This window comes from Mus caroli, unplaced genomic scaffold (genome assembly GCF_978045245.1).
Source record: "Mus caroli unplaced genomic scaffold, Mus_caroli_1 scaffold_7, whole genome shotgun sequence".
Taxonomy (NCBI): domain Eukaryota; kingdom Metazoa; phylum Chordata; class Mammalia; order Rodentia; family Muridae; genus Mus; species Mus caroli.
Window position 1 is genome coordinate 79631698 of NW_028227262.1, and position 24525 is coordinate 79656222.

The following is a 24525-nucleotide window of genomic DNA, read 5'->3' on the forward strand; positions in this document are numbered from 1 at the left end:
ACCCAAGAGACATAGATGGCAGGAAATAACCAAACTTGGGGCTGAAATCAACCAAGTGGAAACAAAAAGAACTTTACAAAGAATCAACCAAACCAGGAGTGGTTCTTTGAGAAAATCAACAAGAAAACCCTTAGCCAGACTAAATAGAGGGCACAGGAACAGTATCCTACTTAACAAAATCAGAGAGAGAGAGAGAGAGAGAGAGAGAGAGAGAGAGAGAGAGAGAGAGAGAGAGAGAGAGAGAGAGAGAGATAACAACAGAAAACAGAATCTGAGGAAACCCAAAACATCATCAAATCCTACTATAAAATCCTATACAAAGTTAGGAGCTGATAGGGAAGAGAAGACTATCCAGAGACTGCCCGACCCGGGGATCCATCTCATATACAACCATGAAACCCTGACACTACTGCATATGCCAGAAGGATGTTACTGAAAGGGCACTGACATAGCTCTCTCTTGTGAGGCTAGGCAAATACAGAAGTGGATGCTCATAGTCATCTATTGGATGGAACACATGGCCCCTAATTAAGGAGCTATATAAAGTACCCAAGGCGCTAGAGTGGTCTGTAAACCTATAGAAGGAACAACAATATGAACTAACCAGTACCCTGCCCCAGAGATGGGTCTCTAGTTGCATATGCAAAGGATGGCCTAGTCTGCCATCAATGGGAGGACAGGCCCTTGGTATTGAGAAGATCATAAGCTCCAGTACAGTGGAATGCTAGGGCCAGGAAGCTGGAGTGGGTGGGTTGGGGGGGAGGACAGGGTTTTGGTATAGGGGGCTTTGGGGATAGCATTTGAAATGTAAATGAAGAAAATATCTAATAAAAATATATTTAAAAAGCTTATACTCAACAAAACTGGAAAACATGGATGAAATGGACAATTTTCTAGACAGATATCAGGTATCAAAGTTAAATCAGGATCAGATTAAAGATATAAACAGTCCCATCTCCCCTAAAGAAATATAAGCAACAATTGATAGTCTACTGACAAAAAATTAAGTCCAAGATGAGTTGGATTAAGTGCAGAGTGATATCAGAAATTCAAAGAAGAGTTAATTCCTATTCTCCTCAAACTATTCCACAAAATAGAAAGAGAATGTACTGTACCCTATTCATTCTATGAAGCCACAATTACTCTGATACATAAACCACGTAAAGACCCAAGAAAACAAGATAACTTCAGACCAATTTTCCTTATGAATATCAATGCAAAATTACTCAATAAAATTGTCACAAACCAAATCCAAGAAGATATCAAAATGATCCTTCATTATGATCAAGGAGTCTTCATCCAAGTGATGCAGGGATGGTTTAATATATGGAAATCTATCAACGTAATCCATTATATAAACAAACTCAAAGACAGAAAACCCATGATCATCTCCTTAGATGCTGAAAAAGCATTTGACAAAATCCATCATCTATTCATGATAAAAGTCTTGGAAAAAAACAGTAATTCAGGGACCATACATGTACATAATAAAAGCAATATATAGCAAACCAGTAGCCAACATCAAACTTAATGCAGAGAATCTTGAAGCAATCCCACTAAAACCAGGTACTAGACAAGGCTGACCATTCTGTCCCTACCTATTCAATATAGTACTTGAAGTCCTAGCAAGAGCAATTTAAAAAAAAAAAGGAGGTAAAAGGGATACAAATTGGAAAGGAAGAAGTCAAAATATCACTTTTTGCAGATGATAAGATATTATATATAAGTGACCCCAAAAATTCTGCTAGAGAACTCCTATACCTGATAAACAGCTTCAGTGAAGGAGCTGGAGATACAATAATCTCAAAGAAATCAGTCCCTTTTATCTACACAAAGGATAAACAAGCTGAGAAAGAAATTAGGGGAACAACACCCTTTACAATAGTCACAAATAATATAAAATATCTTGGTGTGACTCTAAATAAGCAAGTGAAAGATCTGTATGATAAGAACTTCATGTCTCTGAAGAAAGCAATCAAAGAAGATCTCAGAGGGTAGGAAGATCTCCCATGCTCATGGATTGTCAAGATTAATATAGTAAAAATTGTCATCTTGCCGAAAGCATTGTACAGATACAATGCAATACCCATCAAAATCCCAACTCAATTCTTCACAGAGCAAAAACTATTCTCAACAATAAAAGAACCTCTGGGGGAATTACCATGCCTGACCACAGGTTGTACTACAGAGCAATTGTGGTAAAAACTGCATGGTACTAGTACAGAGACAGACAGGTAGATAAATGGAATAGAATTGAAGACCCAGAAGTGAACCCACATACCTATGGCCACTTGATGTTTGACAAAGGAGCTAAAAATCATCCAGTTGAAAAAAGACAGCATTTTCAACAAATGGTGCTGGCACAACTGGTAGTTAGCATGTAGATGAATGTGAATTGATCCATTCTTATCTCCTTGTACAAAGCTCAAATCAAAGTGAATCAAGGACCTCCACATAAAACCAGAGACACTGAAACTTATAGTGGAGAAAGTGGGGAAAAGCCTCGAAGGTATGGGCACAAGGAAAATTTCCCTGAACAGAACAGCAAAGGCTTTTGCTGTAAGATCTAGAATCAACAAAGGGGACCTCATAAAATTGCAAACTTCTGAAAGGAAAAGATACTCTCAATAAGGCAAAAAGGCAACCAACAGATTGGGAAAGGATTTTTGCAAATCCTAAATATGATAGAGGGCTAATATCAAATATATATATATCAAGACTTCAGAAAATCCAATTAATCCAATTAAAAATGGGGTACAGTGCTAAACAAAGGATTCTCAACTGAGGAATACTGAATGGTTGAGAAGCACCTAAGAAATGTTCAACATCCTTAATCACCAGTGAATTGCAAATTAAAACAACCCAGAGATTCCAGCTCACCCCAGTCAGAATGGCTAAAATAAAAAATAGAGGTGACAGCCGATTCTTATAAGGATGTGGAGAAAGAGGAATACTCCAGCATTTATGTTGTGGTTGCAATCTGTTTCATCCACTCACGAAATCAGTTTGGCGGTTCTTCAGAAAATTGGACATAGTACTACCGGAAGATCCAGTAATACAAGTACCAAGCATATACCCAGAATATGCTCCAACATGTAATAATGACACACCTTCTCTATGTTCATATAAGCCTTATTTATAACAGTAAGAATCTGGAAAGAACCCAGATGTCCCCCAACAGAGGAATGGATACAAAAAGTGTGGTATACTTACACAATGGAGTACTACTCAGCTATTAAAAACAATGACTTCATGGAATTAGTAGATAAATGGATGGATCTAGTGAACATCATCCAGAGTGAGGTAACCCAATCACAAAAGAACACACATGATATGCACTCACAGATAAGTAGATATTAGCCCAGTAGCTCAGAGTACACAAGATACAATTTGCAAAACATGAAACTCAAAAATAAGGAAGACAAAGGTGTAGATACACCAATCCTTCTTAGAAGAGTGAACAAAATACCCATTGAAAGAGTTACAGAGACAATGTTTGGAGCAGAGATTGAAGAAATGATCATACAGAGTTTGCCTCACCTAGGGATCCATCCCATAAACAACCACCAAAACCAGATACTATTGTGGATTCCAACAAGAACTTGCTGACTGGAGACTAATATAGCTGTCTCCTGAGAGGTTTTGCTATGCCTGACAAATATAGAAGTGGATGCTCACAGCCATCCATTGCATCCATTGGACTGAGCACAGAGTACCCAAGGAAGGAGCTAGAGAAAGTACCCAGGGAGATGAAGGAATTTGCAGCCTCATAGGAGGAACAAAAATATGAACTAACCAGTACACCCCCCCCAGAGCTCCCTGGGACTAAACCATCTATCAAAGGAAACACATGGGAGGACTCATGGCTCTAGTTGCATATATAGCAGAGGATGGCCTAGTTGGTCATCAGTGGGAGGAGAGGTCCTTGGTCCTGTGAAGTTTCTATGCCCCAGTGTAGGGAAATTCTAGGGCCAGGAACCTGGAGTTGGTGGGTTGGTGAACAGTTAGAGGGGGAAATGGGACAGTGGGTTTTCAGAAGGGAAACTAGGAAATTGGGTAACATTAGAAATGTAAATATATAAAATATCTAATAAAAAAGTTTTTAAAAAGAACATTCTTTAATGTTGGAACACTGAATTGTAGCCACGTTCAAGGATTGAAAAAATACAATGTGAGTCATTTGTTTTCTATAAACCAAAGAGAAATGGGTATGGAAAGCAATTAGAAAAATTAAACCCTGGTAGGACAAATAGCTATTCAAACTTAAATCATTTAACAGAGTTAGAGTACTTTCTATAGATAGCACAATAGACCCTACAGATACACATAAAAAGATATTTTAGCAATCTACTAAAATGATAATAGACAAAAGTTAAAATTACAGGTAGATGGAATTGAGATGGAAGGTTAATGCTTACAGGAGCAGATGTCAACTTAATTTCACAAGATTCCTGGAATCCAGCTTAGACATATCTAGAGATATCCATACTACACGTAGGAATTGGGACATTTTCTTAGGTAAAACAAAGTCTAAATGGAGTAGAAGGTCAAGTAGGAACATTAAAGCCTAATATGACAATTAAAGCCATAAGATATATGGAAAAGAGATCTGTTTCATAATGGGAAGCACAGCATAGCATTGCTAACTACTTCAGAAACATGCTTAAAAAAGGAGACATTCCTAATACGAATATTTTAATAAGTATTCAAGGACAATTTTAGCCCCTCACGAAAAAGTCTGGCTCTCCAAATTCATATTGGAGAATCACTGTTAATAGAATTCAAAATGTCCTACCACTAAATGGTTAACTGATGAGCCTGTTTGGATAGAAAATATTCTTTTTTATTAGATATTTAATTTATTTACATTTGTTTTTAATAAAAACTCATGGAAAAAATTGTATTCATATAGGTAAGTGTCTTTTTTTTTTTCTTATAAAGGATAACATTTAATTGAGGGTGGCTTACAGGTTCAGAATTTCAGTCCATTATCAGCATAGCAAGAAGCACGGCAGCATGCAGGCAGACATGTTGCTGGAGAAGGAGCTGAGAGTTCTACATTTTGATCCCAAGGTAACCAGGAGAGCTCTCTTCTGCACTAAACATAGAGACTCAAAACCCAACCCCCCATAGTGATGCACTTTCTCCTAATAGTGCAACTTCCTGAACCCATAGACCTGTTCAAAGACATTAGTCTATGGGGGCCATATTTAAACATACCATAAGGGAGAGTGCATTTAGTCCAAAGAGATGACAAAACTTACCAAAATAAGAAAAGAGATAAATATTTCAATAAGAAAAATGTGCATTGATTATGCACCATTACCCCTTTTGGCAATCTGTTCCTCCTCTAAGAATTGAAGAGCAGAACCTATCCAGGTGGGGAATCTCAGTGAGGCCTGTACAGTTCAGATGGTATTGAAATCAGAGAGATATTCAATATAATATATCTTAACACACTAATACTATATTTGGTAGTTCAGCTAAGCAAAAATTTCCATTTATAAGACTACCAAATTACTGCATTTTTCAATGGAAACCTGAATTAAAATTGCAAGTATTTAACATTTTCTATACCATTGTATGTGGTATCACTACTCTTCCTTGATTCTGAGCAGTAGCAACAATCTATGACTCTAAAGTAGCCACATAAGAGCAAGAAGACATCATAATATGCCATCAGTTTAAAACATCGTGGCATATTCTACAGTTTGTTATATTATGGCTTTATATTAAATGACTTTATACCATCAAGTTCTATATTATTGTATCTTTTTGGAATCTCACTGTATCTCAGAGAACATTTTATATCTTTATTTTTTCATTTCATGAAGTCATGAAATGTGGTATAATTGTGAATGTGCCTGTGTGAACACTATTTTATTTATGATTGTAACGACTGTAAATAAAGAATGAACACATTTGTCATAGTAGTTTTTTTGTTCTAAACATACTACTACTTGGTGCACAGTACTCTAAATGTAGTATTTCCTCTAGACTTCAAAATGGATATTTTACAACCCTGCCTTTACTTTGGCTATCTTAACAGTAGATGGCAGCAAATCACATTTCTGTTTTTGTTTATTTAGGTTTTTAAGAAAATTATTAGATATTATCTTCATTTACATTTCAATGCTTTCCCAAAAGTACCTTAAACCCCCTGCTCTGCTCTCCTACCCACCCAGTCATACTTCTTGACCCTGGTGTTCCCCTGTTCTAGGGCATATAAAGTTTGCTAGACCAAGGGCTCTCTCTTCACGATGATGGCTGACTAGGCCATCTTCTGCTACATATGCAGCTAGAGACACGAGCTCTGGGGGTACTGGTTAGTTCATATTGTTGGCCATCTATAGGATTGCAGACCCCTTCAGATCTTGGGTACTTTCTCTAGCTCCTCCATTGGGATGCTGTGCTCTATCCAAAAGAAGACTGTGGGCATCTTCTTCTATATTTGCCAGGCACTGGCATAGCCTCACAAGAGAAAGCTATGAGAAAGTCAGGGTTTTGTCATCAAAATTTTACTGGTGTATGCAATAGTGTCTGCTTTTGGTTGCTCTTTATGATCAATAAGACAAAAAGACCACCAATAGATTGGGAAAGGATTTTTACCAATCCTAAATCTTATACAGCACAATCATACTTCCATTCAGTCTCTAACACCAGCCCTAGAGCTGTAATACATGAGATTATAATACAAGAATTATTTTTTTTTCCACAACCTCACCAGCATCTGCATCACCTCATTTTTTTTATTTTATTTTAGCCATTCTGTGTTGTGTGAGATGGAATCACAGGGTTGTTTTCATTTGCATTTCCATGATGACTAAGGATGTTGAGCAATTCCTTAGGTGCTTTTTAAATATTTGGTATTGCTCAGTTGAGTATTCTTTGTTAAGCTCTGTATCCAGTTTTTTAATAGGTTATTTGGTTCTCTGGAGTATAACTTATTGAGTTCTTTGTATATATTTAATATTAGCCCTGTATCAGACATAGGATTGGCAATGTTCTTTGACCAATCTGTTGGTGGTCATAGTGTCCTATTGACAGAAGCTTTGGAATTCTACAATGTCCCATATGCCAGTTCTAGATCTTAAGTCATAAGCTATTGGTGTTCTGTTCAGGAAATTTTCCCCTGTGATCATGTGCTCAAGACTCTTTCCCACTTTATCTTCTATTAGATTCCGTGTATCTGGTTTTATGCATTGCTGATGGGATTGCAGGCTGGTACAACCACTCTGAAAACCATTTTTGTATCCTTAAATGGTGAAATATAAAGCCCATATTCACAAAAAAATAATAGTTTATTCTTTCTGTAGTAAACAGAATAAGACTAGCGACTAGATAATAAATACAATGAAAGAGGAAAATATGTGTTATTCAGAAAGAAGCTAGCCATTTAGTTAGAATAGTTTCCTTAGAAAGGCATACTTATTAAGTAACTTGATTTCAACAATTCTTAGGTCAGTATCTCTCAATACATCTCAGTTTTTTTCATAATAGTTGATTAAAATATGGAAGAAGTCTTTCATGAAGTGAGGAATGATAAATCATTCCTAAGATCTAGAGACATAGTCATGCTTCATCATGGCTATGCTGACTTTAACATTATAGGAAGATAAATAAAACTTTACCTAAGGTAAATTAAAACAATTTTTAAATAATTTGTTTTATTCACTTTTCAACACTATATTTCCTCCTTCTCCTCCCAGTATCCACTCATTCAAGTCCTTCCCCATTCCCTCAGGCTTTGCTATAAGTAAAATGTTTGATCAAGCTTAGACTTAAATTTGCAGACTCAGGGGCTGTCGAGCTTTATAAATAAATGTAATTTATTTGAAAAGTGCTCTCAGATTCTCTCAGATAATAAATAGAACAGAAATTAATCAGTTTCAGGGCACATGAAATACTGAGAATGGTGGTTATTCAGAGTAGTTTTAGATGAGTGCATCTTCATGAACCTACAGCCCATATTCTCCCATGTGTTTATAAGCCAAGAACTGCCTAGACTGTATCTTGCTATTTGCATATTTCATTTTCTGTAACCACAAATATCTCACAGTTGTTTTAAAGCAAAGTACTTATGAGAATAGCAGTAATTAGCTAGGGACCACAATTCAAAGACAAATGGATTTTCAAGTGCAGATTTTCAGCTTCTTGCTAATCAGTGCCTCAGGTAACAGAGGGCAGGGAATTTGAGATCAAAATCCAACCAAAATTATTTTCCCTGGGGAATTTCAGTCTAAAATATAGTTTTTTTTTCTTTTTCTTTCATCTGAATGTTGGGAGGTATAAAATTATTTTTGTATCTCTATTTCTACTAATCCCTCTCTCTCTATTTTGCTTTGTTCTAGTCATAATGACCAGAGGACAAATTGTTCTCACCCAGTCTCCAGCAATCATGTCTGCATCTCCAGGAGAGAAGGTCACCATGACCTGCAGTGCCAGCTCAAGTGTAAGTTCCAGTTACTTGCACTGGTACCAGCAGAAGTCAGGCACTTCCCCCAAACTCTTGATTTATAGCACATCCAGCCTGGCTTCTGGAGTCCCTGCTCACTTCAGTGGCAGTGGGTCTGGGACCTCCTATTCTCTCACAATCAGCAGCATGGAGGCTGAAGATGCTGCCACTTATTACTGCCAGCAGGTTGCTAGTTTTCCATCCACACAGTGATACAGACTGGAACAAAAACCCTCTAAGTCCTTAAGGTCTAGCTACTTCCTCCAAGAAATAAACTGTGGCCAGTGGTTTGATTGCAGTAGTCCACACAGGGTGTTCTGCTTTACAATGTCATTTGCATATTTAGATGAATGTCTCTATAATATTCCACTGTACTTGAGTGCTGTTCTCAAATAATCTACATTTCCAGTGTTTATTCTCAATTTTTGTTCTGTTTGTCGAAGACAAGTGTGGCAGACTATTTTACTGATGGTCCCCATGAACCTTTACATCTATTTTCTGCTACTTTCACTTATTTTAGAATCTTCTTAGTTTGTGGTTTTTCTTCAGGATATTCATTTGCTCACAACACACTGCTTTTGTTATCCTACAAAAAGTAATATCCATCCTAATATATTTTCTGGTTTTTAGTAGTAAACCTTCTTTTCCACTAAATTGTCCTATTAATATGTGCTTCAAATATTTTTCTCTCCGAATTAAAAAAGAAAAACTACTGAAAGGCATGTATATTTTCCTTCTGTTCTCATTTCAAGTAATTGGAACACTCCACTAATAAAGAAACCTGGAAGGCAACAGAGAACTAATAAATGAACATTAATTTTTCTTATATCTATATCTGTCTGGATCTCTGTCTGTCTGTGAATCCATTTGTGTGTGTTATCTTAATATGAATAATTAAAATCACAAAGACATTCTAATATTATAAATAGAGAAAGACAAATTGTTTAAAATATTTATGTTGTCAATTTTAAATTTAAATTACAGTATAATTAAATTTAATTTACATGTAATAATAACAGGAATAATTATGTAATAGTTTAGTTTCAATTTTCCAATGTCATGTGTTGGTATGAAATCCATCAGAAACAGTTACCAGCCTCTCCGTCTCCATCTATAGAAGAAAGTGTCACACTATCTCAGGATGTCAAGATATTAATGTATATTTAGCACATTATTTATATAATTTGTCAAGAAAACTTTTTCAGAATCTGTTGTTTGACTTTTAGTCCTAGCAAAAAAAAAGACTTCATAAAGAGGTACATGGGCTTATGAGCAGCCCTGACTGCACAGACAAACAGTGCTTCAAGCAAAATCTATACACATCTAAACAAAAAAGGAAACACTTTTACATTTATGTGTTGCCAAACAGTACATGAAATTTAGTGCTTGGCCCTTGTACTGGCTATTTTTGTGTCAACTTGACACAGCTGAGTTATCACAGAGAAAGGAGCTTCAGTTGAGGAAATGCCTCCATGAGATCCAACTGTAAGGCATTTTCTCAATTAGTGATCAAGGGGGAAAGGCCCCTTGTTGGTGGGACCATCCCTGGACTGGTAGTCTTGGGTTCTATAAGAGAGTAGGCTGAGCAATCCAGGGGAGGCAAGCCAGTAAAGAACATTCCTCCATGGCCTCTGCATCAGCTCCTGCTTTCTGACCTGCTTGAGTTCCAGTCCTGACTTCCTATGGTGATGAACAGCAGTATGGAATTGTAAGCCGAATAAACCCTTTCCTCCCCAACTTGCTTCTTGGTCATGATGTTTGTGCAGGAATAGAAACCCTGACTAAAACAGCCCTTTTTTATGGTTATTTCTAGGCATACTGTGGATGTATGAATAAGAATGAATATCATGGTTTCATATATTTAAATATATTTCAAATATTTCTTAGTAAGAAACCCTATTTGATAGGATTTACAGGTATGGCCTTTATGGAAAGTGTGTCACTGCATTAGAATCTGAGGTTTTAAAAGCCTAATCCATGCTCAGTATTTCTACTTTCTGGTCACTTGCTGATCCATATTCCACATGCTCATCTCTCATGTCTGTCTTGGTGCAGCCATGATCCACAATATGAAGATAATGAACTAAACACTAAGCAGGTCCCAAATAAAGGCTTTCTTTGGGAGAGTTTTTGTGGTTATGGTATCTCTCCACAGCAATATAATACAACCAGAAAATCCAGTGATCTAGAAAGGTCACTAGAATATTTTGAATCGCGAGGCATCAGTGAATCAGCACGTCAGTTCCCCATTTGCTCACTTGCTCTGGTGTCTTCTAGAAGAATATTTGTCAGGATCTTTTTTCCTTTCTATGATGTTCTATGGACATGCTTAATAACCAACACTCCCACGAGATATAAAATCATAAAAGGAGGATTAAATGTTCACTGAAACCTGTTGGAAGACATGGACAGGGAAACAGTCTAGAAAAGCACCCACAGAGATGCTGTATACACCTAAGTCTATCAACATCCCACCTTCAACTTGTAGGGAAATTTGGAGAAAATGGGTCAGAGAGCCTACATTATCAGTTTCAGTCAAGAATTGACTTCTTGTGAAGCACATAGTCAACTGACCTTTGAATAAGTATCTCTATGCATCATGAACAAGCCTTTGGATATTAAGAGTTTAGATTCTAGGGTTAATAATTTGCACAATTTCTTCCAATTATAATTATATGTCATTAGATCTATTAAAAACTACTGTTAGATCAATAAAACCAATTAGTGAGAGCTAATAAATATCCACTTTATTTCATGAAGTAATGTCATGTCTAAACTATGCAGCTAAATATGAGGAGATTCTAATTTTCCTGTTTTGATGGAAACTTATTAACTAGTTTTTGATAGTTGTTTATTGTTTTCGTGAAGTAGAATCACAAGGATGCCTAAGATACCCTAAGGCACTAATCAGAGGATGTATCATGATGTATGAGATTATTTTTTTTTTTATGTTTGGTTGGTTTGATTTTGGTTTTGGCTTTTGATTTTAAGGAAAGAAGATTTAAGGAATGCTCAATTACCCTAGAATATCTGATTATTTTAATAAGCAGTAACTCTCACTCAATCCTACAAACCCATGACAAAAATATCACAGGTGTTTCTAAGAGTTTTCACTCTAATGTGGAGCATGAAGTCTATATTACACATACAAGAAGCTTCCCTAGCCCTTAGTCTCACATAGCTGGTGTCTCTAAGAATTTTATTTCTCCCATCATTTCTTCTACCATAAATTTGCCATATGAGAGTTTCATTTTCTTTTACAAGAAGACAGTTTATCAATTATATTTATAACATATGCAAAATTTTATTGACACATATATAGTGGCCCCTGTCCAATGAATCCTAATTATTTAATTCCATACATGGTATTTGGCATATGAATTTTGTCAAATAGTATTTAGGGATTTTGATATGTAGAGTTCATATAAAAATGATATAGTGGATTTAATGCAATCATAATGGTTCACCATTAAGTAGGGCTTGTAGTCATATTCAGAAAATACCTGAAAACAAAGGAAATACTGAGGTAAAGATTAGGACTTTGAGTACAGTATATATAGGGCATCTTAAGGATGCAAAATTAGTATATTGATTACTCACTTTGGCCTCTGTAGGGACATAGTCATTCTTAATCCTTGATTTTAGCTCAGTGAGATTATATTTTTACCTTAGGAACTTATCAACTAACTATTTACTTATTAATTTGTAGATTTCATGTTTTTACCAATGTAAACTATGAATTTCTGTTGGTATTTTAATTGTATTACAAAATTCTGGTCTTCTTTAACTTCAATGATTAACAACATTCTCTATTACTAACTAGATTCTAAATATAAATAGTGGGTTTTACCAGTTATGTAGCTGTCTTGTTCAATGTCAGTCTATTATTTCTAACACCCCTCATGTCTTCCTTGCATATAAACCGACTCATCTCTTCCATTTTGATAACTTTCTGTTCCTATCATTTTATCTGTGGCCCTGCATGGTTGTCTTCCTCAAGCTTATTCACCATTATCTCTTAGAGATTTGATGCTTGTAGGTGTTGAACTTGTCTTTTGTGAACACTCATGAACAAAGTCCTCTAGAAAATCATTAGGATTCCAATGTAAATTCAAGCTTATGATACATTTTGTATTCCTTTTTGAAGATTAGTGTAAGATTTGCATGAAAGGTGTCAATGGGAAGTTGTTGTTCAAGGAGATCCAAATGTGGCATGATGACGAATGTCAGTATCCCCTGCAGATGTACTTGGAGTAAATCTCCATGTTTTTCTTTGTAAAGCATAAATGCCCAAGGCTTCACCTGAGGGTTTCTGTGGTATTTGACATCTTATTAGTAATCATCAATGATGACGAGGAAGAAACTCTTGATTGAGTTCTTTCCTCTTGATTCTCTCATCTTCTCTGCAAGTTTGGACCTTAAATGTGGAAACCCATTTTGGAGCTCTTTTTAGTTTTTCTTCCAGTCCAGATACTGCTCATGTATTAAAGTTTCATATGAATAAGAAGAAGGCACGAAAAAGATTCAATTCCAAAAATTAATATTAGGATATGTATTCTGTCAAGGGGGTAATATTAGTTTGAACTTATAATGGATTGTTTGAAATACATCCAACAATGTTTCATAATGAACTCAATTTCTTTTCTTTATGAAGACAACTTTACCTATGCAACCTACTTAAATGAATATTCAAAAGTTGCCTATATAAATGTTCAATAAATAATTATGCAAAATTACACCCAAGGAACTTTTAATAGTATGGAAAAATCTAAATGAAAATAGTCATTTTTTTGGATTGTTGTTCTACACTTTTTATCACCTTCAGAATGATGTCTAGCAAGCCGTTGCCCAAAATTCTAGTCACATAACTACATAAAACATGAAAACAGAAATAAATTAGAGGATTTCTTTCTAGCCAATACAAAACATGTATTCTTTTGGAAGACTTTTTCCATTTGTTCATAACCTTGAGTTTCTAATAACTTCTGGTAATATGAGATATGACTAAATGAATATTCATGTTTCCCTAAAGAAACCCTAGTACCTGAACATAGTAAGTAAGTGTGTCTTATTCATATCACCAGCTTGTATGACTAAGTTTTTGGTGAATTGCCCTTACAGTTCTATATCATTAACATGCAATGCATTTGTTACTTTGTCCTGGCATCTATACTTTATTCTCCACTAAAATAATGACCATCTGAGAGGAATTTTTTTATCTATGTTCCAGTGTTTTCTCCTTGTTCTGCTAATTAGATGAGTTAGAAACCAAGATACTCTTTCTGAATCCATATGTGGAAACAAAATCACAACTATGTAGACATCCTTAGCTTACCTATGAGAAAATCAAGTTAATTGTAAAAGATCCCACAAGAGCAGCAAATCTAGAGTGTTTCTTTTTACCTATTTCTTTCTGTTGTGCCAGAAAATTTGGCAGTAGATTTCTGAATGTGGCTCAGCCCACATATGTCTGGTGAAAAAGTACAATGACGAGTTTAGCGTTATAAAATGTCAGTATGAATAATCATTTAATTGTGAATACTTGGCACCAGAAACTTCAATTTTGTTGTAGACCAAAATTTGAATATTGTAACAATTATAAAAAGGGATTAAGATTTGAAAAGCAAATTTAAAAACAAAACTCATTAGAATATTTAGCTTGGGCCAGGTGTGGTGTTGCACACCTTTAATGCCAACACTCACGAGGTAGAGGCCGGTGGATTTCTGAGTTCGAGGCCAGCTAGTTCTACAGACTGAGTTCCAGGACAGCCAGAGGTATACAGAAAAACACTGTCTCGAAAAAAAAAAAAAAGAAAGAAAGAAAGAAAGAAAGAAAGAAAGAAAGAAAGAAAGAAAGAAAGAAAGAAGAAAATATTTAGCTTAAAGGAAAAAGCATGGTGGAAGTTATGCATCATGAGATGGAACATTGACAACATATATCACTTTGTAACCGTCTCTGAATGGTTTTTGATGCAAAACTATTAGGATAAACATAATATTTTTAAAAGTCTTTGTATTGTGTACAATCACCTACAGTTTGCACTTAATCAAGTCAAAATTTGTTCAAATGAGACTATGACATTTATTCAAAGGAAGTATAAATTCTCAGGGTTTTTGTTTGTCAATTTGTTCTTCAAATGTCCTTAAATATGTTGCTCATTAGTGTGAACTTATGTCTCTAGATTTGTTTAATAAAATGATCCTGGAATTCATTATTACAATTAACTCTAAGTATTAATTGTGAGCTATAGTTCGGTCATATGACCAGCCACTTTCATTCATTTCCTATTATAAACTCTATTGACATGTACACTACAGGAAGTGCTATTCATCACATTTAATAATACAGTGAAGAAGGCTGGAAACAGAAGGTGTCTTCTTATAAGGACATACTTTCAGTTCTAACTTACAGTTATTTGCATAGTGACCATTAGGGTTTCAATACTTCTTACAGTTAATACTCTTGCCTCCCCAGAGGCCTAACAGACTGCCTTGAGTAGAATAGACCTCTCAAAACAACAGAAGATTTTTATTTCATCTCTGTGGTCTTTGTTCCTATTTGGCTCACAGGAGACTGGAAAAAGGGATAAAGGAATTCTTGAGTCTCCCTCTCCTACAAGATGCCTAAAGGATAACAGAAAATCATGTATATATATCAATGTCCTGAGAAATTCTTTATCCAGTAAAAAGAAAATTCTTCTCCAAAAATAGTTTCATTTAAATTTATAATTCAAACACACACACACAAACACACACACAAACACACATACAAACACAAACAAACCATGTGGACACATATAAGCATACATAATCAATGTACACACACATACATACACACCCATCATATATCCTAAATAGCAATATTTTTATATTATAGATATGAAAAAGAGCAATGCCTTAATCCAGTGTTGTGATAGCTTGGCTATAGGAACAAAACAAAATTGTCAAAAGAAAAGTTTCATCACAGTTATTAAACAAGGGTTCTTATTCAAGCATGTACCAAGGCATATTAGAAAATTTCATTATTTACTAACACTATTGGCTTCATTTATGGTGTAGTGAGATTAGTATCTTAAACCCTAGCTAGAGAGGCCTTACCTCATTGCAAATCAACAGGTATATATCTACATGGCAGACTACAATAACAAAGACTCTCAGAGCATTGGCATATACACATGGCACAAAGACATATACATAAGTAAATAAAAAAACAAAGTTCAAAATAAGTTTTGTCTTGCTAGCTCATGATGGTTGGTCTCACTACAATGTAGAATAAATGTTTATATTCACCTACAAATGAACTCACCCAACACACTGTTATTCCATGGAGGTTTTACATTCATTATTAGAAAAGTAGGCTTAAATGACATTTTTTCCATCCCTCTGCAGCCTGGACATCACAATCTCATATTCTTAAAGAAAAGCTTCCATTATTTTATAATTCCAGAATTTCATGAAAATTCACAGAACAGGGAGCCTTAGTCATAACCACAGCCATCTAATATATAGCATTTGTCTTTCATTAGAACACAACCAATTTTATTACTATTCGTTTTTATTTCTAAAGGTGTCCATCTACTAGGACAAATGAAAAATAGTAAAGAATATGAAACTACGAAATGATCCACGACTTCTAACCCTTGAAGGAACCCCTGATTTCAACCTGAATGTGTGGCATACGAGGAGTTTAAGAGCATTCCTTTGTTCTGCTGATATCAAGCTAATGATATAGTAATCTCCTAACTTGTCATGCAATTAATAGTGACTCTCTCCTCTACATAGGCAGATGAGTAGGATGGGGATTGAGTCAACATGATGCCAAATATTATGCTTGTAATTGGACTCGTACAAACAATATACTTGTACAATCAATGTAAAAATGACTTTGCTGAAGTTCCAAGTCATGATTGCAAATGGTTAAGAATACCCATAGTCATCCTTCAATACCTGAGATCCAAATCAGCAAGAACACTAAAAACTGGGAGGGAGTCTTTATGGCTGTACTGTGACCAGACATTGATTGACTCCTAGATAGGGTACAACAAGACAAACAAAAAGTTCCAAATGAGAAGAGTGGACCAAACCAAATAATCAGGGCCTGGGAAGGACTAATTTTTCTTAGTAACTCTACTGTGCTGTGCCCGGGACTCCCATTATAGAACAGACTATTGAAAAAATTTGCTACCAATTATTTTCGCCAATGGGAGACCTTTTTATAAAAGATTCTTTGATACGTTTTCAGCATTGAAGTAGATATTGGCACTGGTGATATTTCATTTTCTCCTTTAGATGAGCAACATGAAGAGAACAACTGTTTGCAACTTGAACTCTTACTCTCAAATGTTTATGCTTATAGCACTTCTATCAGGAGGATGTAAGCTCACTTATTCTACCAAATAAGTCTTCAGGGCAGGGAAGGGGGGCGGTGTTGGACACTGTCTTTTACCAAGTGCCCACTTAACCAACCTAGCCATTTGAATGTCACTGTAGTGAATTTTCATTTTTAATTTTACTTCATTTGTTGAACCACCTTCTGAAAAAGTTCAAGTTTTATTCTTACTAAACCACAGAATAGACTACAATGTATTTCTGGTTTGGAGTTTTTACTTCTGTTCAAAACTTGTTTTCTGCCACTTATGAATATTGTCCACAGTTCCTTATTATGGGGGGCAAGTAGTGATACTTTTGACCTTAACAAATTATCTTCCTCCAGGGCTAGAGAGATGGTCCTGAATTCAGCAACCACTACTCACTTGGAAACTCACAACTCTCTGTAACTCCAATTCCAGAATATTCACCATCTAACACTTTTTGATTCCTTGGACTATGAATATGATCGTAGTCATTTATGCAAGCAAAACAACTATGGACATAAAACAAAATGAGAAGTTATGCCTCCTTCTTTAATTATGGAACATGAATTAATATAATATGAATACCCAAGTCTTTCCAGAATTCACCCTGGATCATTTGTCTCCAAATAGAATGGGGAGTAAGGTCCTATGCCCTGTAAATTCCCTCAGCTTTACTCTGTTCTGTATCATATTCTTTAGGGTTCAATTTATGGAAATCAGAGAATTAGGAAGGACTTACTTAGTAGACAATTCTTAAAACCCTATCTGCTTGGCTGAGGAGGAATATTTTCAGTTTATGATATTGCTGTGCACAATAACCACTACACACATTGAAATTGGACAGGGCAATCCAACAGAACGCAAGAGATGGAGAAACATTTATTTGCATACTTTAGGAATCTCATAAATAAATGAAAGTGGATGCCATTATATACATGCAGAGGGTGTGGTAGACAACTGTGAAGGCCCTGTGCATATTCCTTCATTTCTGTGGGCTCATGTTAGCTTTGTTCATGTCGATTAAGAGGGCTTTGTTTCTTGGTGTTTCCATATTTCTGCCTCTTCTTGCTGTCTCCTCCTTACTGGGGTTCTTGGAGCTCCAAGGAGAGGGATTTCATTCAGACTTCCCACTTAGTACAGAATGTTTACAGCCTCAGCTGTGCTAAGTTCTTGGGACTACAAATTCGGGGACCCTGCTCTCTCTCTCTCTCTCTCTCTCTCTCTCTCTCTCTCTCTCATTATATAATATAATGTATATTATATATACATAATATCGAAAAAGAAGGATTACTCCATCTTTACCTATTAAAATAATGCTACATATTAATTAAATCTATATGTCTTCTGTTTATGCTATAATCTAATGATATTCCAAGATTGTTAGTAATCAACATCAAATTCCCTTTACCTCTAATTCATGAGGCATTATATTGTTAAAATTGTCTTTACTTGATCATTTCATGTAAATCTATTCAATTATGTGTTTTGCTATTCAAGGTTGGGGAGTAGTAAAGTAGCAGAATGATTGCTTTTGAACTTAGTGGAGCCAAGATGAGGATCTGTACCAGGAGCCTAGGAATTGAGGTCTAGAGATCCATGTGAGATTTGGCTTCTACTCTCACAAATACAAAACTAAACTCAGTTTTGGGACATTTATTCTGCCCTATTATTTTAAAGGTCTAATGATGTTTGATCTTATGTGTGAATCATTCTTACCTATGTATTTCCTTGATCTGTGACAACAAAGTTAAAAAGGAAGATTTATCATTCAGTTGAGTGAAAGAGGTATTTGGATTTTATCAAATGAGAATTTGTGTAAAACTCACCTAAGAGAACAAAGAATTACAATTTCCCAATTTCTATTTCCAGTGTATTATTTCTTGAGTATATTGATGAGATTGCTCCCCAATTCATTCTTAAGTCCTCAAGTTTGAACATAATTAACATCAACAGTTTACTGTGTGAGCATAAGCAACCCTAGAGCTGAGTCATCCCTGTAGAGCTACCCAATGCATGGGGTAAGGAAGCAAGTGTGATTGTTTATCCTAAAGAGTCTACAAAGGTGCTCTCTTAGGAGTGTTCTGTGTCATGGTTATCTGCCATTTCTGAAGACCCTCTGTCTTTAGCAATGTCTCTTTCCATAGCTTTGCTGACATCAAAAAGTGAAACATTTCAGAGAAGTGATTAGGGTTCTCAAAAGGGCTTATATAGGAAGGATAAACACCTATCATCACAACCCAAAACATACAAACATATGCAAAACAATAATGTAATAACTATGAATACTAGTTTAAAGATAAATGAAAAGTGTAAAATCAAAGAGGAAAAAGACATAGTGAAAAGAGTGACAATTATTTTGAAAGGGGACATGGGAAAGAAAAGGGACAGAGAGGTTTCTGCTACAGATAATGTAAGTCCAAACTAGGAAACAGACAAAGAAAACCTAGAGATATATTGATAGGTAAACATGTTTTTATTAAATATTAAGAGTTGATGTGTTGGTTTTTCCTGTAGTAACAGCAATGAAAAAGGTAAGTGGGGGTGACTGATAATGTAGAGTTAATCTGTGCATTCAGATGAAAGCTTATTTTTAATTTTTTCTACATTTTTGAGTTTTACTCAACGACAGAAAAACTATTATCAAGCCTATCATCATTTCCTCCCTCTTATACTTTTTATATTCATGTTATACAACCATCTTCCCAAATTTCCTCATATTTCTCTCTTTATAACCTACTTACCCTAGTTAGTGATATCCACATGAGCATTTAAGTGGTTCTGTCTTCTGAAAAATGGTTTCCCTATGGTCACTTTTAGTACTAGAGAATATTATTATATTCTCTAATACTAAAGGTTCTGGATCTCCAGAAACCACTATAGCACTAATTGGTCAGTATAGATTGAGTCCTGGAGGTGAACTTGTCATCCTGATCAGGATTTTTGACTGCCATGATCTTGCAGATAGATAATGACTGCTTTTTGAGTTCAAGATTGCAATAGCCACATTGTATCCAGAGAACAGAATTTCACAGCTCTCCTATTTTCTAAGTTTTACATTTAATCTGCAGCTATTCCATGACATTTTCTGAGACTAGAGATATAAGCTACATGTTCCATATTAACTTAAGCACTCAGGTCTGAGTGTGTCATTGTTCTTCCTAGTCATGTATTTCTCCATTAACTTCTGATTAATTGAAAAACCACCTTCAATAACCAAAGTTGACAAGAAATAGAGAAACCAAATGCCTGCACATCTGTATGATTACATAAGTTTTCAATTACCACAGAGTATACATATAGTATAAAATGTTGTCAAATCATAGAATGAGTGATTTATCCAGCTTTAGTCTCTTATTAGCAGTTACTTTGTCCATAGTAACTTGATTCTGTCATGTTCTGTGTCCACAATGTATCTTCTATTCATCAATACAGTCCTACTATCAAGTTTTATTGAGAATCTAAGATCAGTTGCAATAGCCTGTATTATTTTGATGTCTCCATATTCAGATCATTTTATTAGGAATACAGATTATATTAGGAACATCATAGCAGCCTGAGATGCTGTAAGATCCTCAGGAACCTTCCATCAGAAGAAACACAGAAAATCACTTTCCTTATTACCAATGTTCTTTGAGGTAAAATAAAGTCGAAAAGACAGAGTTTGAGTACAGTCCTGTTTTACTGATCATCCAGGGGTTCTATTCTAGTTAAGAGTGTTATTTCGCCTACTCTCAGAATTTCCACAGTTACACCATAATTTTTATTTAGAGTGGAATACTGTGAAGAATTACCATTTCAATGTTTACATGTATTCAGGATTCATACTTTTTAATGTCTTGTTCATGCATTAGCCATTAGACCACCTGGATGCAGCTTCTCTGGTGTTTCTAGGAGACACAGTCTGCCTTAAGGTTTTACCTCTCCCAACAGACATCATGACCAAGGCAGGTCTTATAAGGACAACATTTATTTGGGCCTGGCTTGCAGGTTCCGAGGTTCAGTCTATTATCATCAAGGTAGTAAAATGGCAGCATCCAGGCAGGCATGGTTTGGGAGGATCTGAAAGTTCTACTTCTTCATTTGAAAGCTGCTAGCAGAATACAGGCTTTAAGGAATCTAAGATGAAGGCCTTAAAGCCATACCCACAATGTCCCACTACAACAAGGCCATACCTCATAGTGCCACTGTCTAGGCTGAGCATACAAAACATCACACAATGTTAGAGCAAATCTCCAGTTTCTCTGGCTCTTAAAATATTTCTACCCACTCTGCAATGATTCCTGGGAAATAGGTGCAGAAAGTGTGTTGTTGTTGGATAATTTAGGACTGGTCACCACATAATCTCCTAATATCTGCATTTTGATAATTTATGGAGTATTTTTGAAATGATTTCCATCTGTTGCAAAGGGAAGTGCACATCAAATATCTAAGCTATATGAATTAAACAAATTTATTTATGTATGAATAGATGTAATAAGAAGCCACGAATCAGAGAAAGAGCAAGGGGTGTATGTGGGTTTGTATGAATGGAGGAAAAAGTAGTGGCAAACAGTATGTGGCTATGTTATGATTTTGAAAAGGTAAGAAAATGAGTATTATTTATCTCAACCTATTTCTTCCACATAATTCAAGACCAAAAAGATGACAAAACTTACCGAAATAAGAAAAGAGATAAATATTTCAATAAGAAAAAAGTGCATTGATTTTGCACCATGACCCCCTTTTGCCAATCTGTCCCTCCTCTAAGAATTGAAAAGCAGGACCTATCCAGATGGGGAATCTCAGTGAGGTCTATACAGTTCAGATGGTGTTGAAATCAGAGAGATATTCAATATAATGTATCTTAGCATACTAATACTGCATTTGGAACTTCAGGTAATCAAAATTTTCCATTTATAAGGTTACCAAATTACTGCATTTTTCAATGGAAACCTGAATTCAAATTGCAAGTATTTACCATTTTCTATATGATTGTATGTGGTATCACTACTCTTCCTTGATTCTGAGCAGTAGCAACAATCTATGAATCTAAGGTAGCCACTTGATTGCAAGCACACATCATAATGTGCCATCAATTTAAAACATCGTGGCATATTCTACAGTTTGTTATATTATGGCTTTATATTAAATGATTTTATACCATCAGGTTCTATATTGGTGTATCTTTTTGTAATCTCACTGTATCTCAGAAAACATTTTATATCTCTTTTTTTTCATTCCATGAAGTCATGAAATGTGGTATAAGTGTGAACATGTCTGTGTGAACACTATTTTATTTATGTTTGTAACGACTGGAAATAAAGAATGACCACATTTGTCATAGTACTTTTTGTGTTCTAAACATACTACTACTTGATGCACAGTACTTTAAATGTAGTATTTCCTCTATACTTCAAAATGGATATTTTACAACCCTGCCTATACTTTGGCTATGTTAACAGTAGATGGCAGCATAATCACATTTCTGTTTTTGTTTGTTTGTTTAGCTCTTTTAAAAAGATTATTAGATATTATCTTCATTTACATTTCAAATGCTATCCCAAAAGTCCCTTAAACCCGCTGTCCTTATCTCCTACCCACCCACTCCCACTTCTCTACTCCTTGGTTTGCTAGACCAAGGAGCCTCTCTTCACAGTGATGGCTGACTAGGCCATCTTCTGCTACATATGCAGTTAGAGACAGGAGCTCAGGGGTACTGGTTAGTTCATATTTTTGTTCCATCTATAGGATTGAAGACCCCTTCAGCTCTTGGGTACTTTCTCTAGCTCCTCCATTGGGGGCCCTAAGTTCTATCCAAAAGAAGACTGTGGGCATCTACTTCTATATTTGCCAGGCACTGGCATAGCCCCACAAGAGAAAGCTATGTCAGGGTTTTGTCAGCAAAATCTTGGTGGCATATGCAATAGTGTCTGCTTTTGGTTGCTGATTATGATCAATAAGAGAAAAAGACCACCAATAGATGGGGAACGGATTTTTACCAATCCTAAATCTGATACCACACAATCACACTTCCATTCAGTCACTAACACCAGCCCTAAAGCTCTAATTACATGAGATTATAAAACAAGAATTACTCTTTTTCCATAACCTCACTAGCATCTGCATCACCTGCATATTTTTTATTTTAGCCATTCTGAGTTGTATGAGATGGAATCACAGGTTTGTTTTGATTTGCATTTCCCTGAACTAAGGATGTTGAGCAATTCCTTAGGTGCTTTTTAAATATTTGGTATTGCTCAGTTGAGTATTCTTTGTTAAGCTCTGTATCCAGTTTTTTAATAGGGTATTTGGTCTCTGGAGTCTAACATATTGAGTTCTTTGTATATATTTAATATTAGCCCTGTATCAGATATAGGATTGGTCATGTTCTTTTCCCAATCTGTTGGTTGTCATATTGTCCTATTGACTGAAGCTTTGCAATTTTATGATGTCCCATATGCCAGTTTTTGCTCTTAAGGCATAAGCTATTGGTGTTCTGATCAGGAATTTTTCCCCTGTGATCATGTGCTCAAGACTCTTTCCCACATTGTCTTCTATTAGATTCCGTGTATCTGATTATATGCATTGCTGATGGGATTGCAGGCTGGTACAACCACTCTGGAAACCATTTTTGTATCCTTAAATGGTGGAATATAAAGCCCATATTCACAAAAAAAATAGTTTTTTCTTTCTGTATTAAACAGAATAAGACTAGCGACTAGATACTAAATACAATGAAAGAGGAAAATATGTGTTATTCAGAAAGATGCTAGCCATTTAGTTAGAATAGTTTCCTTAGAAAAGAATACTTAATAAGTACCTTAATTTCAACAATTCTTAGGTCAGTATCTCTCAATACATCTCAGTTGTTTTTCATAATAGTTGATTAAAAAATGGAAGAAGTCTTTCATGAAGGGAGGAATGTGAAATCATTTCTAAGATCTAGAGACATAGTCATGCTTCACCATGGCTATGTTGACTTTAACATTATAGGAAGATAAATAAAAATTTACACAAAGTAAATTAAAACAATTTTTATATAAATTGTCTTATTCACTTTTCAACACTATATTTTCCTCCTTCTCCTCCCAGAACCCACTCATTCAGGTTCTTCCCCATTCCCTCAGTCTTTGCTATAAGAAAAATGTTTGATCAAGCTTAGAATTAAATTTGGAGACTCGGGGGCTGTCGAGCTTTATAAATAAATGTAATTTATTTGAAAAGTGCTCTCAGATTCTCACAGATAATAAACAGAGCATGAATTAAAAGGTTTCAGGGCACATGAAATACTGAGAATGGTGATTATTCAGAGTAGTTTTAGATGAGTGCATCTTCATGAACCTACAGCCCGTATTCTCCCATTTGTTTATAAGCCAAGAACTGCCTAGACTGTATCTTGCTATTTGCATATTTCATTTTCTGTAACCACAAATATCTCACAGTTGCTTTAAAGCACAGTACTTATGAGAATAGCAGTAATTAGCTAGGGACCAAAATTCAAAGACAAATGGATTTTCAGGTGCAGATTTTCAGCTTCCTACTAATCAGTGCCTCAGGTAACAGAGGGCAGGGAGTTTGAGATCAGAATCCACCCAAAATTCATTTCCCTGGGAAATTTGAGTCTAAAATACAGTTTTTTTCTTTGTCTTTTTTCTGAATGTTGGGTGGTATAAAATTATTTATGTATCTCTATTTCTACTAATCCCTCTCTCTCTATTTTGCTTTTTTCTAGTCATA

At 35.4% G+C, this 24525-nt stretch overlaps 1 pseudogene; it reads left to right on the forward strand.

Annotated features, from left to right (window-relative positions):
* The first annotated feature begins 8356 nt into the window (after nucleotides 1–8356).
* Nucleotides 8357–8668, forward strand: LOC110289100 (Ig kappa chain V-IV region S107B pseudogene; annotated as a pseudogene).
* Nucleotides 8669–24525: the final 15857 nt, after the last annotated feature.